The following is a 27095-nucleotide window of genomic DNA, read 5'->3' as shown; positions in this document are numbered from 1 at the left end:
GCAATCATGCAACATCCATACCCATAGGAGAAAACAGTGAGCAGACAGTGGATGGTAGTCATATTACAAACTACAGACAGAACAGCTGGAATGGGAAATCAATAATTCAGCTAGAAAAGACAATGTGCAATAATTAAATTATGAGCATTTAAAATATGATAGCTTCAATCTTATGAGCCTGCACTTTAAGAAATACTGTGACTCTGTAACAAAAGCATCAGCAAGATTTCCTGAGCCTTCCTTGTGTCATTGTTTAGCAAACAAAAGACAGTGAGAGAGTATTCTGCCTATACAGTTAAGATATTCATCCATCTGTATTTTTAAAGCTGACTTGTAAGTAGAATAATAAAATTCCATCAATTTTATGCAATAATACCAGTAACATTTAACACCTTTAAACCCAGAAGAATTAACCTTCCTTACATAAATTTATGTCAGAAATGAGACTGATCTTATACCACAATAAAGCAGGAGTAGCTTGTTAAAAATCTAAACAATTAATAGTGGAATCAGCCCTTGTATAACCATATTGACAGGTGAAGATCAAGTATAAGAGTGAATGTTTTTCTCCTATACGCTATAAACCAGGACCTCTTCAGCTCAGAAAGGAAGGTGAAGATGATTTAAATTTCTCTTCAAAATCCCAGACTTCAGATAAGGTTAACAAATTAAAATGCATATATGACACATTTTTGTCATAACTTTTGTATTTTACAAATGTGCAGTGAGGCTCTGTCCTGGTTTCAATTAGAACAGAATTAATTTTCTTTTTAGTAGCTGGTAGAATGCTATGTTTTGGCTTAGGATGAGAAGAGTGCTGATAACACCCCGATGTTTTAATTGTTGCAGTACAGTGCTTATACTAAGCCAAGGACATTTCAGCCTTTTGCTCTGTCCTGCCAACGGGCAGTCTGGGGGTGCAGCAAGAGCTGGGAGGGGACAGACCCAGGACAGGTGACCCAAACTAGCCAAAGGGGTATTCCATACCATCTGACATCATGCTAAACAATATATAGGGGTGGCTAGCTGGGGGAGGGGGTCTGGACTGCTCGGGGTTAGGCTGGGCATCGGTCAGCGGGTGGTGAGCAATTGCATTGTGCATCACTTGTTTGTACACATTATTAGTAGTAGTACTATTATCATAATTGTATTATTATTATTGTTGTTGTTGTTGTTGTTGTTGTTGTTGTTGTTGTTGTTGTTGTTATTGTTATTATTCTCCTGTCTTATTAAACTGTCTTTATCTCAACTCACGGGCTTCACTTTCCATTTCTCTCCCCCATCCCAGAGAGGGAGGTGGGAGGGTGAGCGAACGGCTGCGTGGTGTTTAGCTGCCAGCCGGGTTAAACCACGACAGGCTCTAAATATTACTGTCTTTTCTTTAAATAAGACAACAAACCATGCCAAGGAGGGTCAAAAGCATGTTCAAAAATTCAGAGGAGCTCTACAAATCAGATAAAGTTCATGATTCCTATCCCTGCTTTCTGGTCAATGGATTAACCAAAAGTGGATACAGCAAAGAACAGAAAATGTAATTCTGCATACCTCCAGCCATGAAAAATGGAAAGTGGATGCAAATAATTCATTCAAGTTGCATCTGTCTCTGTCTTAAACTGCAACTCCATCTCATATTTCTTTCAACCAATGAGGCTGTGTAGATCTGTGTAGATTTTCTGAATCTACAAATATAGCCTGGAAACCTCTACTCTGATAGTGCAATGTTATGCAAAACAGAAGGTGGAAAGAAAATTATTAAGTTTAGTTTCATCTGATGCATTGGTGTGAAAGTTGAAAAGATCTATCTGTGCACATACCAGGGGAGCATATGCATGGGAAAAGAGAAAGGCTGTTTCAGAAAAAGGGTAAAGGTATAACAAGAACAAATACATATAAATGGGCTGTCAATAAGAGTAAGTTTTTTGTTGTTTTTTTTTTTTTTTTCCTTACCAACAAAATAATGAAGGTCTGGATAAGCCTTTTGGTATGCAAAAATATAATATACTTTAAATATATTTTAGGATGGGGCTCAAAAACTTCAGGAAGAGCGTAGCATACTACGGCTATAGTACTGTCTTGAAGTTATTGCGTGCAAGTTCCTGAATCCCTCAATTATCTTATTAGTATGGTATTATAACCACAGTATGTGATTTGGTTTGAGCATGTTTCCAGCTGTTTGAAAGCAACTAAAACGGATACTGATCCAGATTACCTAGGAACAAATCATATCAGACATGGACACAGGAGTGAATTAATTCTGGATGGCTTACAGCAGTCTAGCTAATGTCAGTATATATAGTTTCAGGTAAACTAAATTTTTTGAATCTCTTCTATTTTTATTACTTCTGTATCTGTGTGCTCCCAGAGGCAGCTGAGTCACAGTCTGAAAAGATGTTGTAAGAGAGGACCAGGTGCACATAGAGAGATGCTGTCCTTGTATAAGAGCATATATTAAAGAAGCTCAGTTCCCTTCTACAGTCTTGTACTGTTTCCTGTACTTCCCTGCTTACAGTTTCCAGTACTCAGTGTGTTAAGGACTTTCAGAAACTGTCTTATAAGATTCCTTTTGAAGCTGTCAGACACGTTGTTGGAAACCTGTCTCTGCCTGCGTGCAGCTGGTAGTGGAAAAAAAAAATAAAAAATGTGTCTGATATCCTAGAGGCAAAGGTCAAAGAGAAGGGATAAATGGTTGTCTCAAGGTCACAGTGAAAATCAGTAACAGCTAAAAAAACCCTGTCTCCTAACTCTTGTTCCAATGCCTTGACAACCTGAGCATACTGCTCCTCCATCACTCTCTTGCAAAGCAATGCATATGAAGTATGGATTTATCAAGAATATTAATTACCCTGGGACTGGATTGAGCCAATGCTTAAATTTTCTAACTCAAATCCTAATCCAGAAAAGGAGGTCACTTTTGCTTCAGACTTTATTTTGTATTACACAGCCTTGATTACTGTTTGCTCACCATTGTGATTGATTGTAAAGGAAAAAACAAATTAAAAGAAAAAATTCTTTTCTGGAACCACAAGGCTACCCAGGGCCAGGGAGGGATGTTATTTTTTATATGTGCAACAACTTTTATAGCACTGCTGGATTAACTGGGCACAATCTCTGTCACAAAATGATTCCAAATGCAAACGTGCATATGTTCTGAAAACACCATGTCATTTACACAGTTCAAGTGGGTTCAGGTAAGAATTAAACAAACATCAGCTCTAAGCAGCTTCTCAGCTTTTCATATAGTTAGCAGATTGGCCTATGGTGTACAGAAAAGGCTATTGTTGCTTTTTAATCTCCTTTCAATGTAGGGAGCTACTGTTCTCTCTATTGCACTGATAACACATAAATTGCTTATCCTCCAAAGCAGCCTTCACCTGACCACTGACTGCACTTCTCTCTTTGCCAGGCACCTGATAATCTCTTCCCACTTATTTTTCTGTCTGTGTTGTGTTTAGCTTGAGGGATTTCTGTGGCCCCATACAGAAATAGAATTTAAAAGGTCCTTTTTCCTTTTTCTTTCCTCCCCTCCTCTGCCTTTCTGTTTGTCTGTGAGATGAAAATCCATTGGGGGAAAAAAGAAGGAAAATGCAGCGGTAGTGCGAGCATGCCAGAAAAACTCCGATTCAAAATCACTCTGTGAGATTTCACATGTACTGTGAAATAATTAGAGGTTGCAAAGAGAGGGGCAGATTTTCAGTGGTGCAACATGATGATCTCTCAAAATTTGCCTCAAGACTCCTCACTGGTTCAGCTGAAGTCATTTGGGAATGGCTAATATTTCTGAAAATAAAGCCCTCTGCTCTTTTTGCACTGGAGTTAGGCAATAAATATTGTCTGATCATCATAGAGGTCACTAAGACTTCTTACCTTGAATATTTATCAAGTATTAAGTGTACTTGAATATACTTATGAAGGCTACCTTACCCTCTAAATGCACAGGACAAACAAAATGTATGAAAGGTATGTAACAAAAAGTAGGGGAAAAAAGAAAAAAAAAAAAAGAGAGAGAGAGAGACAGAGAAAATAAATATAGAAAACAAAAAGAATAAAATATTGATACAGAAAGTTTTAGAAAAGCAATCCTAACAAAACTTCAATTTTTCCTTTCCTATGTAAGAAGAAATGGTAAAAGAATATACGTTGAATAATATATATATAGAGAGAGAGAGAACTTGTTCTATTTCCTGTATTAAAGAAGAGGGAGCAATTGCAATGAGAGGTTATACCTTTTTTTACTTAGATAAACTAAATCACCTTTATATGAACCTTGCCAGACACATCTGATTTACCAGTACTGGTAAGAACAGTGCTATTTCCTTAATATTGAGTATTCCTTAATATAAAGTATTTAATCTCTGCCTTGCAATGAACATTCAGTGCAAGTCATCAAGACCCTACTGAATAAAACAATCTCTTCAGAAACTGATGATTCACAGACAGGACCTAACTTCAGATGTTCAAGACTTGCTCCTGATCAAAGCTCTATATTCCTAAATAAGGACCAGTGGGGCACAGAGAGGAGTTTATTTCCTTCTCTAGTATAGCAGTGAAAAGAATGAGGAATCTAAAGCCCAGTTGAAGGAGTGATGGTAGGAATGACTTAGCTGCCTCCCTAAGATGAAAAGCAAAGATGAAGCGGGACATCACAGGCGTGGTTGCCATGGCCAAACAAAGCTGCATCACAGCTAATCATTATTCTCAGAGCTCTGTTTTCTCAGCTTTCCACCCCTGCAATTACTGCAAGTGTATGCTTAGGTGCTAACTCTGAGAGGAGGAGAAGGACCATGGCTCATCACCCGAGCAGTGGTGTGGGTTGTACAAAGCCTTCTGTAAGAGATGATTCATCCCAACACCTATGTTACCATGATGATATGTTTAGCTGGAGATGTCCTGAGCACTTTATCAAGTGCCAATCTTGTTGCTTAGGAAGACTTCAAGTAAACTAAGGCAGATAAGTCATTCTGGTTTCTAGGTAAATATGTGTCATGGTTTGGGCTGAGAGAGAGTTATTTTTTTTTTTGCTTAGAGGTTTGTATGATGTTGTATTTTGGATTTTTGATGAGAATAGTGGTGATAACACATCGGTGTTTTGGGGTTTTGTTGAGCAGTGCTCACACAGAGCCAAAGATTTTTCTACTTCTCATGTTGCACTGCCAGTGAGGAGGCTGCGTGTTCACAAGAAGCTGGGAGGGTACACAGCCAGGACAGGTGTCTCAGATTGACCAAAAATATATTCCATAACACATTACATGATTCTGAACAATAAAACTGGGGTAAAAAAGGAGGAAGGGGAGAACATCTGCGATACGGTGTTTGGCTTCCCAGGAAACTGTTGCACATGATGAATTCCACTTTCCTGGATAAACATCTGCTTACCAATGGGAAGTAGTGAATAAATTCCTTGTGTGGCTTGAACACATAGCTTTTGTTTTACCCAGTGGACTGTCTCTATCTCAAGCCATGAGTTCTCACACTTTTACTTTTCCAATTCTCTCCCCCATCCCACCTAGGGAGAGGGAGCAGCTGTGTGGTTCTGAGCCCACCAGGTTAAACCACCACAAGACAAGGTCTGGGCAGAGATATCCTATTGCTAAGAAGTGGACGGGACATGACTGAAGCAAATTTACATGTGTGTGTAAATTTGGACAGGCAGACATGAGGGGTAGGTCTTTGTTGTCTGAGCAGCTCTCCAATATTCTTCAGCAATGAACTAAGGAACATGGGCACGACCAGGTTTAACTTGCAATTTGGTATAACAGACAGGAGATTTTTATTTCACTTAGACCATACTCCAAAAGCTGCAATGATGTAAGCAGTCAGAAAGTACTACAGCATGTAGCACTTGTACAGAACAATGTAAATCTAGCCTCAAATCCAAAGTTTGTTGCAACCTCACACATTTATTTATTTTGTTTTTTAATAGCTACCAGACACCATTGCCCCTTTGTAATGAATGCAAACAATTTTTATTCAATAAAGTTTGACTGTAAAGTTCTCTCTTATTATCCATTTTGATTAATGACTTTCACAGAGTAGGAGCATCTGGGGAAAATACTCTTTTGTCTTTTTCTCAGTTAATGTTGTCACTTGATACAAAACAAATCAGCTATATCTGCCAAAAGCACTTTACAGTAGCTTCAGCTAAGTCATTGCAGGTACTGCTTTAAATAATGCATTTAGCAGCAACCAGTTATACATCTCAATGTTGATATGACAATTTTCAGAGTACAAAGGTCACAGAGTCAAAAGTATCAGAATGATGCATTTAAATATAAGTGATTTTAGCCAAAATACTGGTATTGTGTTTTCTTTCAAGGAGGTAGTTTAGATTAAAAGACTCCCTCGTCTCCCTAGTTTTGAGTTCAAGTAATTTAAAACCAGGGTAATAAATTACAGACATAGGCTATGTAAATATGTAGGTCAAAGACTAATCCTGCTTACACAATCTTTAATAAGAAAATAATGAGATAATTAGGAAAAGTCACTCGATAGTTTTCAGATTCATGCTACTTTCCATCAGTTCTTTTAGACAAATATAACAATGTCAAAAAAAAAAAAAAAAAAGGATTTTTTTGAATTTTTATTTGTTTTAAATTAAATATTTTGATGTAATTTTGGCTATCTTAAAATACACAAAAGTTTTAGAAAGCTAAAATAAGATCAGGTGTTTTACACTGGCATTGAAAAAAACAATTTAGCTCATCCCAAAGGATATTTATTGAATATTTTGATTTCTCGGAATATATTGGGAGATGAAGCATTTATTTAGATAATTATGTATAATTTATCTACATGCTTTTTTTTTTTTGCCTTTTTTTTTTTTTTTATTGTTCTCAAACTGGACATATGTTTTAGACAGTATATTCTTTCATTCTTTGCTGATTGATTCTGTAAAATTGCTAAAAATGTCAGTTTCTATATATCACTTAATCCGTACAACATGCTACCAAATTCCACAACACTATTTATTTCATAAAATTAGCCTTTATGGCATTTGATCTTAGACATTCAATGGTGTCAAAATATTAAATAGCTATCTCTTCATATGTTCTTTCTACTGGAAAAAATGTTAAGAAGACAGCATACGTACACAGTATGTACGTATACATATATATCTCAATAATACACACTGTGTATACCTATTGCTTGTGCCAAGATGCAATTGAACACTTATTTTATTTCATGATTACATCACAGAGATAGGAAAAAAGTCTTATTTATTCTAAGCACTTTTCTTGATGATATACAGATTGCTATAAAAGCTAGAAAGTCAGATCAAATTTATGAGCAATTAAATGGGGTCTGTGCAAAGATAATTAATTTTATGGTAGAGGTCGAACAAGGTTATGCTATAACATTCTTACATATCAGATCATAGGAGGAAAAGATAACTCACTGGTTATTAAATGTTTCCAAATGTTCACTTTCCATATCATTATTTATATTTTGTGTCTGTTCACTGCTTTGCTATTTAAAAAGTTCTTATCTTCTGTATGGTTAAATGTGCAATTTAAGCATGCTCTAATGAATATTATGTATACCAAGGTCTTTATGAAAATTAGCTATTCACTTTGTAGATGGTGGCTATCTTCTCTTAATTTGTAATATGACAAGTGGTTAGATGTATATCAGTGAAAATAAGAGTTCCCTGAGATTTTCAGAAAAGATAAGGGAGGAAAAAGCAATAACAATACATAGTTGTTTTTCTTAAAGACTGAATATGGATAAGCTGAGAATGTAATTAATTACTTTCACAAAACACCACTGAGATATTCTGCAAGAGTTGTAATTAGATTACAGACACAAAGAAGTAAAAAGTCACCATAGTTCATAAATTAGAATATAAGTAATGCCCTTCTATAAGAAGGCTCGTAAGGAGGACCTGGTGAACTGTCAGCCTGACCTCGGTGCCAGGTAAGGTGACAGAACAGGTCAACTTGAATGCAATCATGTGGCATATAAGGGACAACCTGGGGATCAGACTCAGTCAGCATGGGTTCATGAAAGGCAAGTTCTGCTTGATCAACCTCATCTTCTATGACCTGGAGACCTGCCTGGAGGATGAAGGGAAGGCTGTTGACGTAGTCTACCTAGACTTCAGCAATGCCTTTGACACGGTTTCCTACATTATTTTCCTGGATAAACTGGCAGCCCATGGCTTGGACAGGTCCACTCTTTGCTGGGTTAAAAACTGGCTGGGTCACCAGGCACAGAGAGTGGTGGTGGATGGAATGAAATCCAGCTGGCGACTGGTCACCAGTGGTGTCCCCCAGGGTTTGGTATTGAGGCCCATCGTCTTTAATATATTTATGGATGATAAGGATGAGGGAATTGAGTGCCCCCTCAAAAAGTTTCAAATGACACCAAGTTGGTGGGAAGTGTTGATCTGCTGGAGGGTAGGAAGACACTGCAGAGGGACCTGGACAGGATGGGTTGGACAGAGGCCAACAGGATGAGGTTCAACATGGCTAAGTGCCAGGTTCTGCACTTTGACCACAACAATCCCATGCAGCGCTACATGTTTGGGGCAGAGTGGCTGGAAATCTATGCAGAGGAAAGACATCAAGGCCCTGGAGTGTGTCCAGAAGAGCTACTTAGCTGGTGAAGGGCCTGGAACACAGGTGCTATGAGGAGTAGCTGAGGGAACTGGGGCTATTTAGTCTGCAGAAGAGGAGGCTCAGAGGAGATGTTATTGCCCTCTACAACTACCTGACAGCCTCTTCTCACAGATAACTAGTGATAGGACTAGAGGGAATGGCCTCAAGTTGCACCAGGGGAAGTTTAGGTTGGAAATGAGGAGATAACTCTTCTCAGAAAGAGAAGTCAGGCATTGGGACAGGTTGCCCAGGGAAGTGGTGGAGTTCCTGGGGGTGTTTAAGGAAAGGTTGAACCTGGTGCTTAGGGACATAGTTTAGTGAATGAGATTGGGTGATGGTTGGACCACATGATCTTGAAGGCCTTTTCCAACCTTAACAATTCTAAGAGAAAAATCACTCTGACCAAGACCAGGAAAAAGATTAAGGGGTGTTGTGCTCCAGCTTTACATCCAGTTTTAGGAATTACTACAAGAAAATCTTGAAAACTTACAGTAAGTAATTAAGAATAAACACAAGAATAAACACATCCTACCAAATAGTCTTTATCATTCATTATCTGTTTTCCTAAAACTAAGGTATCGTAGATGTTGGTATCTGTATAGTCTGAATACCCATTTAAATATATCAATTCCTTTAAGAAGATTGTTAAATATTATTGTGATTCTTAAACAAATTTTATGTTGAAAGAAAATGCGTAGTTAATTGACATTTAGGTAAAAAAAAAAAAAAAAAAAGTTTAATTTTGTTAGTTCATGGAATCATAGAATGGCTTGAGTTGGAAAGGACCTTAAAGATCATCTAGATCCCTTTCCCTTCCCTCCTCCCCAACATATCAGGCCTATTGTTACCTGCCCAAGTAAAAAGCCCAAGTAAAAAGTTGTTCTTCATCATTTTTATAAGCTCCCTTCTGGTACTGAAAGGCTGCAATGAAGTCTCCCTGGAGCCATCTCTTGTCCAGGCTGAACATCCCCAGCTCTTTCAGCTTGTCTTCATAGGAGAGGTGCTCCAGCCTCTTAATCATCATTGTGGCCCTCCTCTGCACCCATTCTAACCAGTAACAGTCCCAGGACATTCCCCTGAGGGACATCACTTGTCACCAGTCTCCACCTGGACATAAAGCCATTGACCACATCTCTCTGGGTGTGGCCATCCAGACAATTCCATATATACCAAATAGTCTACCCTTCAAATTGATATGTCTCCAATTTGGAGAACAAGTTGTCATATTGGACTGTGTCACGTACCTCACAGAAGTCCAGGTAGATGACATTGGTGGGTCTTCCCTTGTCAACTGATGCATTCACTCCATCACAGAAGGCCACCAGATTGGTCAGACATGATTTTCCCTTGGTGAAGTCATGCAGGCTGCCTTGGATCACCTCCTTGTGCCTTGTGCCTTGACATTGCTTCCAGAAAGAACTTTTCCATGATCTTGCCAGGCACAGAGGTGAGGCTTATGTGTCTGTAGTTCCCTGGGGCTTCCTTTCTTCCCTTTTTAAGAAATGGGAGTGATGTTTCCCTCCTTTCCAGTCATCAGGGACTTCACCTAACTTCCAGGACTTTTCAAATAAGATGAAGAGTGGCTTGGCAACTCCACCAGCCAACACCTGGAATGTATGGCATTGGGCCCCATAGACTTGTACCTGTTCAGTTTCATCAGATGGTCTTGAACCCACTCTTTTTTACAGTGGGAGGGACTTTGATCCCCCAGCCCCCATCTACAGGTCCAGGGAAACGAGAGACATGGGAAGCCTGACTGGCAATGACGACTGAGGCAAAGAAGTTGTTGAGTACTTCAGCCTTCTCCATGTCTGTTCACCCTTCTAATCCATCAGAGGGGTTACACTCTCCTTGGCCTTCCTTTTCTGAGCAATGTACCTATAGAGTCCGTTCCTGCTATTCCTTGCATTCCTTGCCAAGCTCAGTTTCATTTATGCCTTGGATTTCCTGATCCCATCCCTGCACATCCAGGCAGCATCCATGTACTCTTCTTAGGCCTCATGCCCCTGCTTCCAGTGCCTCTGGATTTCCTTCTTGTACCTCAGTTTTACCAGCAGGTCCTCACTCAGCCATTCCAGTTTCCTGACTTCTGTGTTTGCTTTCTTACACAGAGTTCTGATGAAACTTATAAAGGTGCCTTGTAGGCTTATGTAATATCCTTTATTCCTTGTGACATAGGTCAGAGAAAACAGATGTTACTTATCCAAATTCATTATACATGTTTATTATATTGGGTTGTCTCTTGTTTTCCTTCCAATCTCATAAAATGATTTTGTTTTTCATTCAGGGAGCCTTCTATGCCCTTTATCCATTCTGTTGATTTTCTTAATCCCATCATGTTTTGAATTGTTTTTTCAGGAGAAATACTCCACCAATGCCACATAGTAAAGGTAGGATTAGGTGTTATACAAATACCTACAGACCCTATCATGTGCTCTGAAATATATCAATCTCATTCTTTGTGTATTTTAATACAGTGCATGAAATTTTACTGCAGCTGAAGCAGAAGTCTTCAGACTTCTCTGAAGAAGTCTTCAGAGATGCCTTTGTCCCTTTTCAGTCTGCTGCTCTGAGTCTTGAAGACTGCAAAATTTGACAAGTGATTTAAGAGCTCCTTGTATTTTTTTTTATTTGATTTATTTTCAGCACAGAATTTCATTTTCCATTAAAGAACCCATTTATGTAAGATGAAGTCCCTCTGTAGCTCATCAGCAGGCTCTTTGTCCTTGACTAAAGCTGTAAGAATAATTAATATTTTGGCCTGGCTTTCAAACGAAAGCTGATTAGCATTTCAGCAAGTATATAAATATTTCATTGTTTCTTCCCAAAATGAAAACCTGGGGTGAGCAGGTTGCTATACTTGACAATAATCTTAATGCACCTTAAATGAAATAGTCTGCTGGTGGCATAGTCTAAAGTGTTTAAGCAATAAAGGGTTCACTACTCAAAACTTCTGGGAGAGGTGACAGTTTCATCACTCCCGAGTAGCTCAGTACACTGTGTGCCCATTTAAAATGTGGAAAAGGAACCCTTGTGCCTACAGACTGAGATGTTTGTAACCATCTGTTTACAAGGCAGACAAAGATAACCTTTTGTGAAGACTTGAATTCTCCTGTGTATGTTCTACTATTCTTCTAAAGTATATAGGATGAGAATTTAAATCTGCTGTAGTCTGACAGCTGAAATGCAGACATAAGAGTCTGTGTTTTCTCTCACAAGATGGGTATTGTCGATGGTGGTATTACATTTCAACTTTCCACAGGTCACCCTTTCTCTGAGATAAATTTTAAGACTGATTGTTAGAGTATTTACATTATTGAACTTTCCCTGAAGTAAAATAATTGGAGTATTTCATCTCCTTATAACATTACAATATAGGAGATTCTTAAAGGAAATAATTGTTGCCAACTGTTCTTCAGACATTTTTCCCAGAGTGATCTGTTCTACGTTTGACATTGCAATTCTGAAACAATTAGGAAATAGTTATGGCATAAAAATATTGCAAACTGTTCCTGTCCAGTATGTTCCTGTTTTTGTTTGTTTGTTTGTTTCTTTCTTTCTTTCTTCTTCTACCTTTCTCTCACCCTTTGCATTTTTGTAGCTCATCACACATGATTTGTAATGATAATTACTAAACTTATTAGTTTCTGCTAAACTTAGGGAAGATTGTTGTTAACCCCTTGCCATAATGAAAAAAAAATGCTATTTTATCCTGTTTTTCCATTCTTTTATTCAGTTCTTTCCTTTACTACTGGTGCCTTACCTCTTCATCTGTTTTAAAAGATTTCTTAATGAATCTCATCAAAAACATTTTGGAAATCTGAGTGAATGACTTGTTATTTATTTACTAACTAAGAAAAAATAATCTTATGCTACATGAAATTAAGTTCATAAAAGGCTGAATACCTTTGGTCAACTGAAGTCTTTAAGTTAGACTTCAGTTGACCAATGAAGAAATGAAGTCATTTCAAGAAAACAGACAAAAGTCAGCAGCCACTGGGCCTTGTAATTGCTATATGCTGGTAGAGGAAAGGTTATTTAGGTTCACCCACATGTTTCCAAGGGTTATCTGATTCTGTATATGAAGATTATTCCATTATGAGAAAAGAAGGAAAAAATTTGAAAACTCATACAGTTGCTTGCTTGTTTGTTTGCAAAGGAAAAGATGGTGATTTAGTCAGGGTGTTTAACATTTGCTGTATCTGCAAAGACTTACATGCAGCTCACTTCTGTCATTGTGTGCAATGAGGTCAGAAGGGTTGTTTGCAAACTGGGTAGGGCAATCAGAACCAAGGCTGACGAAGGTGGTTCTCATTCTCTCGAGACAGATATCCTGGGAAATCTCAGAGTGCTTCTAAAAAAGTGTATTTTCAGAGTGTATGCAATATATACTTAAAAAAATGAGATATTCATAAGGTGCTAGCTGTCACTTTCCATTTAGAAGAGCAGCTTGAGTGTTGTATGAAGTGCTTTTCTCTTGTAATGCAGTGGTTAGAGCACTGACCCAGGGGGAAGACATTCACCTTTCACTTTCTCCTTTGTTCGTTGTGTCGAATTCCCACTTCCCTCAGCTCCAATCAATACCCAGTGGTGGTGCCTGAGGGAGGCTTAACCCTCCATTCCTCATCAAGCTGCTTCCTGGCAGAGCCAGAAAAAAATTAAAGATCAGTGGACTTTAAATATACTGAAGAAACATGACTGTGTTCACTGACAGCTGGTACAACAACAGAATGAACCTATTTCCAAATGTTTTTGGGGAAAAAATAAAAATAATAATAATTATTATTATTACTATTAAAAGAAAAAAAAAAAAAAACAGAGTAAGACAGCTGGCTCAATAGCTCATGAGTGTAGAACTCTGAAAAATACAGAATTATCTTTCAATGTTATCCATATATAACACCCCTTGGTAGTGTAAGCCCAGGCTTGCCTAAAATCACTTCATCCAATAATCAGAGTGAGATCCTTATAAAATACCAATCCAAATCTTGATGTCAGCTATGATTCATGGCCTTTGATACAGCAGGTAAATTAACAGAAAGTGAGATTTATTTAATGCTACATAACAAGCCTTGGGGTTAGGAGTCCAAGCTCTTTGACACAGTCAGCCTTAGTCATTAGAAGGAAGCTATTTCAGTAATGAATTATTACAACTCTGGGAGTACTTTGGTCATGGTTCATCACCGTGGTTCACTGTAGACCTTAATAGTGCCTTACAGTGTCAATATGTGCTTTATTTAAAGTTCCTATCAGTTTAGCTGCTCAGAAAGGATGAAATTCACCCCTATGCAGCAGACAAGAACATGGTCTATTTATCATGCAAGTCCCACATGAATCCTTAAAATGTGTTTTAACTTAATGAAAGTGACATATAAACCTTCTCTGAAGTCTTTTGCACTCAGCTGGACTTTACCTGTGAATAAGAAAACACCAATTCACAAATAAGTTATTTTATGGAAAAGTTCAACCTTGGTTAGAATAGTTAAATGACATGAATATTTCCTCCAGCCTTACCTACAATATCTAGATATTGTATGTCAGTATAGATTTGAATAAACAAATTTGGAAAATAATGGCAGACAATGAATAGTAAAGATGGAGGTGTTTTGTTTGTTTGTTTTAGATTAATTGGCTTGTTTTAATAACTTAAAGCCAAAGAATTCAACATCAGGCATACACCTTCAGCATTGTGGCCAGAAAATCAAAGTAATTGCTATAAAATACTTAAATGTTAACTTTTTTTTTCTTTCTCTGTTTCATTCCCTTTCATTTCTTTGTTCTTTTGTTATTTACTTGCCAGAGCTACACATACAAGTGGGGTTTCAATGAGTAATTTGTGTAAAAATAAGAGTGTTCAGTGACCTCCTCTACTCAAAATGATTTTCCTAGATAAAAAAGATTATTTTTTTTTACCTTGTGCACTATTTTTTAAAATTTTAAATAATCTTTGAATGTTAAGATGTTATTTTTTAAAAACAAAGTCATGTAACTGGCTTGTATAAGAAACGGTGTGGCCAGCAGGGCTAGGGAAGTGGTTATCCTCCTGTACTCAGATCTGGTGAGACCGCACCTTGAGTATTGTATTCAGTTTCAGGCCCCTCGCCACAAGAAGGATATCGAGGTGCTCCAGCGAGTGAGGGGTCTGGAGAACAAGTCTTACGAGGAGCAGCTGAGGGATCTGGGATTGTTCAGCCTGGAGAAGAGGGGTAACTTTATCGCACTCTACGATATTGCTATCGTCCTCTCAAATATTACTATTGTACCTTAAAGGAGGCTGTAGAGAGGTGGGGATTGGTCTGTTCTCCCACATGCCTGGTGACAGGACGAGGGGGAATGGGCAAAACTTGTGCCAGGGGTGTTATAGGTTGGATATTAGGAAGAACTTCTTTACTGAAAGGGTTGTTAGGCATTGGAATGGGCTGCCCAGGGAAGTGATTGAGTCACCATCCCTGGAGGTATTTAAAAGACATTTAGATGTAGAGCTTAGGGATACAGTTTAGTAGAAGACTTATTAGTGTTAGATCAGAGGTTGGACTAGGTGATCTTGGAGGTCTCTTCCAACCTAGATGATTCTGTGATTCTGTGAACTTCATTCTATTTTATTTTATTTTATTTTATTTTATTTTATTTTATTTTATTTTATTTTATTTTATTTTATATTTTATTTTATTTTATTTTATTTTATTTTATTTTATTTTATTTATTTTATTTTAATATAATCTAATATCAAATTGCACTCTAAACTGAAACTTCTCCCTTAGAAAATTAATTTTTCTATTTCCATCACTTTTTGTGGGTTCACTTATCCCAGTCAGCTTAACAATCCCCTAAACAACTCTTAAGTCCTAGAAATGTATTTGTTGAGTTTAAGCTCACAGTATTCAAAATAACATTAAAAACAAACAAACAACAAGAACAGGTGTTTTGGAAAAGATATATTAAACTGAAGCAATCACAGACTCTTTTCTACACAAGTTTTATATTAATTTTACTTTTGTTCTCAGTCTGCTGGTTTACTAAGAAAATGATAACAAACATAACTAAGTGGTATTAACAACCACTGCAAAATGAAATGTATTGATACATAAATTTATTTATTTATTTATTTATTCATGTATGTCTGCTGGAAACTATCATAAAAGATGAAACAGGAATTTTCCTGTTTATTTTACTGGAATCTAAGGAGTCAATTCCTTTTATTCCTTGTAGACTAAATTATTGCTACAAAAGCCAATATATTTATAGCTATATGTATCTTCTGCTACACTGTTAAGAGTGATAAAATACCCATGGGAAGAAACTGGACTTAAGGAAAACTCATCACTTCATATCCCTTTTCTCTCAAAGCACTTTGCCTTAGACTGTCTAAGAGATGCACCTAGGATAACATAATGGAGAGAAGCCAGCCTTTACAGAATTCAGAAGTGTAAAGTTGAGGTTTAAATAAGTGACATTTCTCTATACATGTCCACCAAGAAGTAGTATGCTAAATACAATGTGGTGCCAAGTCTGGTGGGAGGCTATAAATTAGTGGTGTACCCCAGGGAGGTTTCAGTCTCCCTACCCTATGATCTGGGATTCCTCTCTATAATATTTTTTACTCCCTTTTTCAACCCAATCTTTTGTTTTCCTCACACATTAATCAGTCCTCTCCACTATAGTGCTCTCACCCTTATTTTCATGGTGACTCAACCACTTCCCTGGGCAGCCCATTCCAATGCCTAACAACCCTTTCAGTAAAGAAGTTCTTCCTAGTATCCAACCTAATCCTGTTACACTTTAGAGTTCCATCCAGCTCAAAGGATTACAAGATCTGCATCCTGCTTGTTGTGCAGAAATTTGAATGAAAATCAGGATTTGAAGTTAAATAAGGGCTCAATTTATTATTCCACAATAATAATAATAGTAATAAAAATAGTAATAATAGATAATCTGTTGCATTCAGAAATTTGAGCCTTGCAAAGATCTCCCAGAAATGCAATGAGGTATTTTCTTGTTCAGGTTTTAAGAGCATTTATAATTTCATCATATACCTCTGGAGTCTCCAGTACAAAGTGATGTGTGAGAAAAAGAGCAATTAGATCTGAAATGTACCATCTATCGTCTTAAATATCTCAATAAAAACTTCACATATTCACCTTAATTTCAAGACAATTACCTGTGGAATACCCCCAGATCTTGTTGCACAGCATTTGTCATCTCTCTGAAACATGGCCTATTTATTTCAGCTGTTCCCTGAAGCTGAAATACTACAGTATTTGATTCCTTTACCTAATATTCCTACATTTTAGAGATATGAATGTTTAAATGAACAATGTTTTAGTTCAAGACACTCTCACACAAACTTATTGGTAAGACCACAGTCACACACAGCTGACTGTCACTCAGGTGTTTATGGAGGTAGAAATAAAAATCCCATTCCACCTGACTGTTAATCAATCCTTGTCACTCCACCAACTTCTTTTATCTGATAAGTCCCCCTGTGGATAAGAGAATGAAAAGAAACAAACAAAGAAAGAAAGAAACAAACAAACAAACAAACAAAAATCCCATAAATGGAGGCCCTGCAGCCCAGATCAGCAGACTGAAGGAAACAGCACTGAACTGATCTTGGCAGCCACAGGATTTCAGGCCAGAACAAGTCACTCAAACAAGCACCACAGCCAGAAGTGGTTGGCCCATTTCTCCAGCACACCAGCAGCCCTATGCTATAGGCACTGGTCCTTGGACCCTTTCTCCAACATGTCCTTTTGTTCATTCAAACTACTCTCATCATCCAGATTTATGTCTTTTCTTGCCCTTCTCACCTCTCACTGGAGCCAATCCTCATTATAAACACTGTCACACTGAAACAAACCCAGTATCTCATGCCATCTGGCTATGATCCATCAGTGCAGACCTGGTCTGTAAGAGCTAGCCAGGAAGGTAGCTAATCCATCACAGGTGGCCTGGGCATTATTCCCATTAAAGTCTCATCTGGTTTATGACAGATCTAAATTATATCCAGAAGGCTGTCCACAACATTGTGATCCTCAAGACTGAGACTGCACTCCAGTCCAGGCTCCCCATGATCATCCAAGCTACACATATTTGTTCAAGTCCTGTGCTAAATTGGGATCAAGTCAACTTTCTGTCTTCTTGACAGGGAAAGAGGGACGTAGCTTGGGTATTGGCCATAGCTTGAGATTCACAGATAGCTGCTGGGCAGATACAGCCAGCACAACATCCTGTCCTGTTATAGATGGTATCTAGATATAACAATGACTTTTTTTCCCTCTTCTCAGATGATATATAGGGTGAGCTTTTAAACACTAATATGTCCCTACGGACAGATCCCAGACCTCTTCTGCTCTGTTTTGAATGGTTTGTCGCTGGTATTTCTGAGAACAATTAAAAGCCACAAAAGACTTTTGAAGTAAAATGAGTGTCTTGGCCAGATGTATGAGGTGATTCAACAACCAAAGGATACCAGGGTCTACCAGGGTCTCTGGAGTATGCACTGGAGAGACAGCTCAAGGGGCATTTCTAGACCTTGAGAAGTGTTAGGAGTTTTGCTGTCACTCCCAAAAGTCACTTTCTGGTGCTTATGTGGATGCTGCCCTTGCTGCTCTCCAGTTTGCTGGCAGAAATGAGGAATGGAGGAGAATAAAGCTCTTCTAGAAACAGGGACAGAACAATAATTAGATTGCATATTTCTGGCATGTGTAAACATAGATAATATTCATTGCACCAAATACAAACTTTTATATTTCTTCAGTGATTCTGCCATGAAGATAAATGGAGGATTTTAGCACCTTTCCTTATGGGAAAGTTAACTTACTATGTTGTTTTATATATACATATATATATATATATGTATGTATATATTTATTTAATGCCTGAACATTTTGGTCTACAGTTTTGACTCCCAAATCATATTTTTTCAGTCTTAGCCAATGCTCTGATTCAATGAAGAAGGTTGTCAGAAGCAATCCCAGACAGACTGATGGTAGAGTGTTTACCTTGGTAGAACGGTACTCCTCGCTTAACTTCATCTTAGTGTGTCTGAACCCCCAGATGAAGTCCTCCATCCTAAATCTTTCATGTTTGTAATACTGAACTAAATTGACCTGGGAACCAATTTAGTTCAGTACTACATACTGAGTAATTCAATTTGCTTCCTAAACTCTTAAACAAACATCAGTCTTTACTAGCACTTTCTTCATATCTACCTGTTTTTCTCTTAGCCTCTGTCCACAGTGGCAAATGAAATGTCTGCAGGTCTTGCAGGTTTTGTCTTGCAGGTTTTCTCTTGCAGGCAATGGGCACAAAGAGAACAAAAGAGGTTCCTTCTGAACATCACAAAGATTATTTATACTGTGTGGGTAACAGAGGTATGGAACAGGTTGCCCAGAGAGGTTATGGAGAAAGTCTCCCTTCTTTGAGACATTCAAAAACTGTCTGGACACAGTCCTGGGCAAGATATTCTGGGTGGCCCTGCCTGAGATGGGTTGTTAGACCATGTGACTTCCAGCAGTCCCTTCCAACCTCAACCAGCCTGTGATGCTGTGATTCTGTTTTCCACTTCCTTCTTGTATGTCTTATTGTTGTAGAGCTTATCTTGTAATTTTCCTGAGGAAACAAATATATTTAATCAGTTAACTGTCAGGTTTTTTTATTTTATAAGGATTTTCTAGGATGTGTGGCCATTCATCCCCTGGGTAACATCTTTGCCAGAATATAATCAACTGCCCAGTGAGGACAATGCAAAGCGAGAGTTTGGTAAGTATGAAGTGAAGGAAAGAAGATAGCATGACTACAGCATACTCATTCATCAAAAGAATATATTTGAGCTTTGTAGGGAAAACTTGCTGAGCAAGCTTGGTATCAAAATATCTGTGGGCACATTCTGAGTTCATTATCCCATAAACTGTAAAGGTTGGAAGGAAGGTAAGAAGTTTGTTTTAAGGTGTTCTATGGGAGAAAACATGGTATAAGCCCAGTCCTTCTGACATGAGTGCACAGTTTACATTGGTTTCCAGTGAGTAAAGAATAAGTATATTACAGCCTGAACTACCCTCATGGGAGCTAGGACTGTTGTCTGGAACAGCACTGAATTAGACAAAACTGGCCTGAAGTGTCCTGTTCACCAATTTTGATGGCACGGCTCCTGCTGGGCTAGCAAATGTTCTGCAACATGCAGCAGATTGTGACAATGCATATGACCTTTGGGACACTGCTGTGCAACTGTGCAAGTGAATATTTTAATATTTTTTTTTCCTGAAGATCCCAGCTGGAGAGTGTGAGCCAGTGTTTTCTAGGTGGGATACATGACACAGAACATGAAGGGGTTTCTGATATTTGCCATGAACTCTTGGTGTCCTGATACTGTGAGTGTTCCTGTCTGAAATGGAAGGGGATATCAACTTTGCTCAAGGCAGAGAAAGGGAAATCTGGTGACTTGTCTATGATCCACATGCCCAACAAAACATTAATATCCATTATAGTCCATCAAGTGCTGTGATTGAGTGATAACATTTAAATTCATATACTTATAAATCCCTTCATGCAGAAAATATATATTTATTAAAGTATATGCCATTTTGGTCATTGGATAGTTGAGGAAGATTGAGCTAGCAATATTGTTGGTTGTTACCACCATAGATACAGTTTGTGCCTAAACTCCAAATGGAACTGGATTCAGCTAGAGAAGTGAAAGGCAACAAGAAGGGCTTCTGTAAGTACATCAGTGATGAAAGGAAGACTAGGTAAAATGCAGGCTTGATGCTGAATGAAACAGGGGACCTTGTTAAAAGGAAGAGTGAAAAGGTTGATGTACTGAATGCATTCTTTGTCTCAGTCTTTTCTGGCAAGACCATCATGCTTCAGGAATCCCAGGTCCTGGAGACCAAGGAGAAAGACTGGAGCAAGGAAGATGTGTCTTTGGTGGAAGAGTATCAGGTCAGGGAATACTTAAGCATAGTGGGCATACATAAGTCCATGGGTCTTAATGGGTTGTACCCACAAGTGTTAAGGAAGATGGTCTGGGTGGACAGACTGTAAGGTAGATTGAAAACTGGATGAATGGCTGACCCTAGAGGATGGTGATTAGTGTTGAAAAATCAGTTTGGAGGCTAATGCCTATCACTGTACCCCAGGGTTCAATACTGGGTCCAGTCCTGTTTAACATCTTGAAAAATTATCTCAGCCATTCTGTGATTCCATGATACAACAAGCAGAAGTCAGTGATGAACAGGACTCACCAGCATTACCTTATTACCTTCAGCCAGTAAACCTGGTGGGCTTAAGATGCGAACTGATCAATCAGAACATAAACTTAACACAGATGTAGCCTAGTAGACACTGGAACAAGTGTGAGCCCATAGTTCCATTATAGAGAAGCACCTCTGTGCTAGAAGGACACATTAAACTCAGTCATCCACCTTCAGTGACTTTATATCATATCACTGCCCATCAGAACACATAGAATATAAACTTTGATGACAATTTTCTATTGAATCTACTTCATGAAGATTTTTTAAATAAAATTATTTTTATTATTATTGAAATTACATTTTATATTTTTATTATGTTATTGAATCTGAACAACTCAGATCCAATAACATGAATATGGATCAAAATATTTTGGTCAAAATCTTTTCATGGATGCTGTTCACTTTATTTCCAATTCCTCCTATTTGTCATCACACACCAAGAACAGAAACTGAAAAAGGACACAAATTCTGTTGAAGATAGAAGACTGCCACATCATCAAGTTAATAGACTTACTATCCTATCTCCTGCTAACATTTAAAAAATAAACTATTTTGTTTCATCTATGTTGTACAAGATGAATGGTGAACTATATTGCTGTTCATCTATGTTGTGAATTTATGACAAAAAGTTGATTTGATTTTGTCAAATGGTACTGATAGATAGAAGAGATAGTTTAGCATCAGTAATATATAATACTAGTATACCAGCATCATTTTTTTTTAAAGGATGCAAGATAGGAATATGAAAAACAGATTACTTAAGGTAAAAGAAAATCAGAACCAAATTATTTGTATTACAAGGTAGGGTACAAGGTTTGCTTCTAGCTTTTTAAAACAAATGTCAAATCCCATATCTTTTAACATTATTAATTTCCTGTTAATGCTAGAAAATTGTAGAAGCATCAGAAAACAAACAAATTTAGCTGTCTCTTATTTACAGTATAGTAGAATATTCTCCTTGGTATTCAACTCCTCAAGCTATTTTATTGAGCTTTTTTTTTTTTTTTTTATTCCAAAGGGTTATAACTTCAATGTCCTTCAAAACCGACAATTCAGACTATCAGTTAAATTTATGTTCTCTCTCACCATTTCTGCAAGATTTTAGTGGCAATCTTGTGACTAATTATTATAATTTAATTATAATTAATTGTTTGCCTCTGTCTGCCTCTGGCTTTGTTAAGGAGATATTTCTGTATGAATGAAACAGCATACAGTCTAACATTACCTTCTGTAGCATGCATTACAATATTTGTTACCTAATTTGATTAAATTCATATGGTAAGACCTGTGATTTGATTATTAGCAAGAGAGCCACAAGTTCCTTAAGAGATGAAATAAATGGTGCTAACAAAATAAATTAAATTATTTTATTATATTTTTTGATTCTTGCTTCCATCCTGGATGCAGGGGAAAGCAGCATGACAATTTCTTTTTCAGTTGCACAATCAAGCTGACAGCTATAACTGTAGTGAAAGTGCATCTTAGAAAGTTGTTTCTGAAAATAACAAGACCACTTATCAGCATTTTCAGCAAGAAGTGTCTTAAGTTCATCCAGGACTTTTAAGAGAAATTATTGGTTTCTACTTTTTCCAATCTTGTTTTCTTAAAACACATTTACTGTAAATATTGTATTCATTGAATGTCCACCACACATACCGTGGGAACTGGTCATCCCTAAAAGGGATGTGTCCCAGAATTGTTTGGTGCATATTAAAACCTTGATTTAACTATTCGGATTTTTCTTAAACCTGATGGTAAGTGACTAATCACAGAATTTCACTTTTCTGAACGTTTGTAGCTTATTCTAACCAGAAAAATAAATAAATACATAAATAAAACAAAAAACTACCCTTACCCCTCTAGTCTTCCCCACAATAACACTTAACAAGCTAATATTCTATTTTTTTCATGTCTTTGTAAATTTACTGGCATTAGTAAGAGAAGTCCTTCTGTCAATGCCTCCTAAAATACTTTGGGTGAACTCACTGCCAGCTCAACACAGAAGTGGTTTAGCATTTGGCACAAGAGAATACTTATTTTTTTGTTAGAGTTTTCCCAAAACTAGATCTGGAGCCAGACTGTAAGTCAGCAGACAAGGGTTAATTTGTCTTCTTGCTTTGCTAATTCTGGGGAGCAAGAAAGAGAGTAACTGATTATTCCTAAATGGGACCATGTACAATATATGTATAATGTATTATACATTATATTATTACATTATATTATACATAATAATATTACATTATATTATATTATACATTAGACAGCAAGTTGAATATGAGCCAGCAGTGTGCCCTGGCAGCCAGGAGGGCCAACCGTGTCCTGGGGTGCATCAAGCACGGCATCGCTAGTAGGTCAAGGGAGGTGATTGTCCCGCTCTACTCTGCGCTGGTGAGGCCTCACCTTGAGTACTGTGTGCAGTTCTGGGCACCACAGTATAAAAAGGACATGAAACTGTTGGAGAGTGTCCAGAGGAGGGCTACGAAGATGGTGAAAGGCCTGGAGGGGAAGACGTACGAGGAACGGCTGAGGGCACTGGGCCTGTTCAGCCTGGAGAAGAGGAGGCTGAGGGGAGACCTCATCGCAGTCTACAACTTCCTCGTAAGGGGGTGTCGAGAGGCAGGAGACCTTTTCTCCATTAACACCAGTGACAGGACCCGCGGGAACAGGGTTAAGCTGAGGCAGGGGAAGTTTAGGCTTGACATCAGGAGGGGGTTCTTCACAGAGAGGGTGGTTGCACACTGGAACAGGCTCCCCAGGGAAGTGGTCACTGCACCGAGCCTGTCTGAATTTAAGAAGAGATTGGACTGTGCACTTAGTCACATGGTCTGAACTTTTGGGTAGACCTGTGCGGTGTCAAGAGTTGGACTTGATGATCCTTAAGGGTCCCTTCCAACTCAGGATATTCTATGATTCTATGATTCTATGATTCTATATTTTTAATTAATGTATAATGTTTAATAATAACAACCAAAACAAAAACACCACACCAAACTAAACAAATCAAATGTACAGGTTATGTTTATTTTAGTTTCAAACCTTTGAATGCCATTTTCTACAACTTAATTGTCAGTTATAGCAACATGCAAAGTACAATTCATGTTATCCTGATTTTCATTGATGCCCATAATAAATTATTACTCTGATGAATTGCAGCTGTTTTCTCCCAGGAAGAAAGGGTTGGGGGAGCGGTAGAAAAAAAGGATGGGGAGTAGTATACCACAGAACGGTGGAAGATCTCTTCGTACTCTCAGTAATGATAAAATTTATGCCTTAATGCTTGCAGGCAGGCTGTTTTGAAAAGGCCATGACACCTTTTGAATCTGTTCAAAATGACATGTTTTGAATCTATTCAAAATACTGAAACAGTTACATGCATGCAAGACATTTTCATGTATTCATGACATGACATTGAAATGAAATTATCAGATCTCCTGATTTCTCTCTAAGTACAAATTCCTATGTATGCTATGATTTCCCTAACAGTGCCATTTCATGATTGCAAGCTCTAGCCATCTCAATTTGCTTTGAACTTCTTTTCTTCTCTCATGTTTTACATTCACTTTAAACATGAGCTAGGCATATGTTAATGACACACAAGTAAAAAGAGAAAAGAAATCTGAGACTGTACCTGTAAGAGCCTCAACCTTAACAGGGTCAGGTTCATTTGCATGTATTGTTAAATTTTAGCTCAGCAGAAGGATACCAATGTTTTAAGAAACCTATGGGCTCTGGGCTCTACTTTTTAATGAACTCAAGAAATTTCTTTTGGAATTAGTTAAATTTGCCTTTGTTGCCTTGAGGTCAACACCTACATGCACACACTGCTGCTAGTGCTTTCAGAGGAAAGAGTGCTGATATAGATAACGGCAAATCTTCCCACCCCTCCAACCCCTTCTTGTGTTCTGTACCCAAAACTTGTGCCAAATCATTCTGCAGAGATGTCTTATTTCACAGTTTACTGTACTTATTGTACAACAAATAAATTGTACTATGTTGTACTTATTTCACACTTATTTGTTGTTCATGTTCATATTTCATAGTTTCCACATCATCTGGATATGACTCTAAATCTTTCACAAAGGAATCAGAAATTGTGGAGTGAGTGCTGGAGAGGAATGGAAAACAAAGGTAGGCATCTGCACTTCCCCAAGGAAACCAAAGAAGGAACCTCCACTTCCCCAAAGAGCCCTGCAACCTCTTGCTGTGCACCTGCGACTGCCACTGAAGACTGTCATTACCTCCCATTGTCTGCACCTGCATTCACCTTAAGATCTCAAAAGCTGCTCTTGGAGTGAAGAAGCAGTGCTGCTCTTGGGAATGAAGAGTGCTCCTGGGCAATTCTTCTTCACAGGCAGCTGTGTAACCCAGCTTTCCAGTTAAGTGCAGAAATGCTGAGTTTCCCTGTGATCTAAAGGGATTTACAGTCCAAGACTGTGAGCTAAGTTAGTGTGCTGTGGAAAGGAAGTGACTGTAGAGCAGCAGATGAAGGGAAGGAAATGAGGTAACTTAAATAAGGAAAATACTTGAGCATGTATTGCCTGTGCTGTTTCTATGTATTTTTATGTAGTGCTGTAGATCAATGCACTCCTGGAATAACAGGGTTATCACAGATTGCCAATAATACATCATAATAAGAGAGGTGTACTTCCTGTCATTTGATTTTCCTCAGACTACCAAAAAAGCCTAGGAATTAGATCTTCAAAGGTATCACGTGATAGCACACTCACTTTTTCCAATACAGCAAAAAAAGATCAATTTGCTTTCTGATGAAAGTGAATGCAGCAGCAGTACCTCTGTATAACCTTCTATTAAATACTGTTGAATGGATACATTTTCTCTGTGAGGTTTATCTCTTTCTTCTGAGTGATGGATTCTGACACATGTTCTCAAACTGAACCCTGACTGCTCTCTCCTAATATTATTTACCAAATTGTAACTACTTCCACATTTTACTGCAGTGCATTATTTTTTCTTGCAAACAGAAAGAAGGGAGAAAAAAAAAAAAAAGAGAGAGAGAAAAAAAGAAATAAAATTTCATTTAGAAAATTAAAAAAAAAAAAAGATACACAGGGAATAACGTGTAGCTTCTTGTCAATGGTACTGAACTCACAATACTGCAGGCTAAAACCAAGAAAACCGTCTTATGATATACAGAAAGATTACTTTATGACTCTATAATTCTATTCCATAATAATATGTGGAATTATAGAATCATACAATGGTCTGGGTTGAAACAAACCTTTAAAGATCATCTAGTCCAATCCCCTGCCATAGGCAAGGACATCTTTCACTAGATCAGGTTGCCCAAAGTCCCATCCAACATGAGCTGGAATGCTTTCAAGGAGGAGTCATTCAGAACTTCTCTGGGCAACCTGGAAGCACTGGAATGTGCCTCAACACACTCATAGTGAAGAATTTCTTCCTTATATCTACCATCTCCTCTCAATTTAAATTTTTAATTTAAAAATGTAAATATAATATTTATTTATTATATTTTTTATATTTTTTTATTTTTAATTAAAAATCTCCTCTCTTTTAATTTAAAAACATTATCCCTTGTTCTATCACAACATGCCCTTGTAAAATGTCTCTCTCCATCTCTCTTATGAGACCCTTTCAAATATTGCAAGGCTGCCATAAAGTCTCCATGGAGCCTTCTCTTCTCCAGGCTGAACAATTCCAATTCTGCCTGTCTTCATGGAAGAGGTGCTCTAGCCCCCTGATCATCCTCATGTCCCTCCTCTGTACCTCTATACCTCTGTACATCTATGTCTTTCTTATGCTGGGGACCCCAGAGGTGGATGCAGTACTTCAGGATGTGTCTCACAAGAGCAGAGTAGAAGGGGGGCAAACACCTTCCTCCACCGTTTGCCAAACCTCTTTTGATGCAGCCTGTGATCCTACTGGCTTTCTGGGCTGCAAGCAGGCATTACTGGTTCATGTCCAATACCCCCAAATCCTTCTCTGTAGGGCTGTTCTCAATGAGTTCTTCCCCCACTCTATACCTCTATCCTCTATAATTCCACATATTATTATGGAGTAGAATTATAAAGTCATAAAGTAATATTTCTATATATCATAAGACAGTTTTCTTGGCTTTAGCCTGTTTCACTCTAATTTTGAATGAAAAGAAAAAGATGAAATAATAAAAATTTTTAGAAGTTCCTTTCTCTTACAGCAATAATTTTCAATTATTTTGTTTTCCTTCCCTTTGCTTGGTTCTGACTCAGCACCCACCATCCCACCG

At 37.8% G+C, this 27095-nt stretch overlaps 1 long non-coding RNA gene across 1 annotated transcript; it reads left to right on the top strand.

The window, feature by feature from the left end:
* The first annotated feature begins 1047 nt into the window (after positions 1 to 1047).
* On the top strand, positions 1048 to 25854 carry LOC137851518 (uncharacterized). The gene is made up of 3 exons (XR_011093261.1): positions 1048 to 1081; positions 19261 to 19355; positions 24889 to 25854. It is a non-coding gene; the product is annotated as an uncharacterized lncRNA (long non-coding RNA).
* Positions 25855 to 27095: the final 1241 nt, after the last annotated feature.

This window comes from Anas acuta, chromosome 2, assembly GCF_963932015.1.
Source record: "Anas acuta chromosome 2, bAnaAcu1.1, whole genome shotgun sequence".
NCBI lineage: Eukaryota > Metazoa > Chordata > Aves > Anseriformes > Anatidae > Anas > Anas acuta.
The sequence above is the reverse complement of the archived record's forward strand: the minus strand, read 5'-3'. Positions and strand labels throughout refer to the sequence as shown.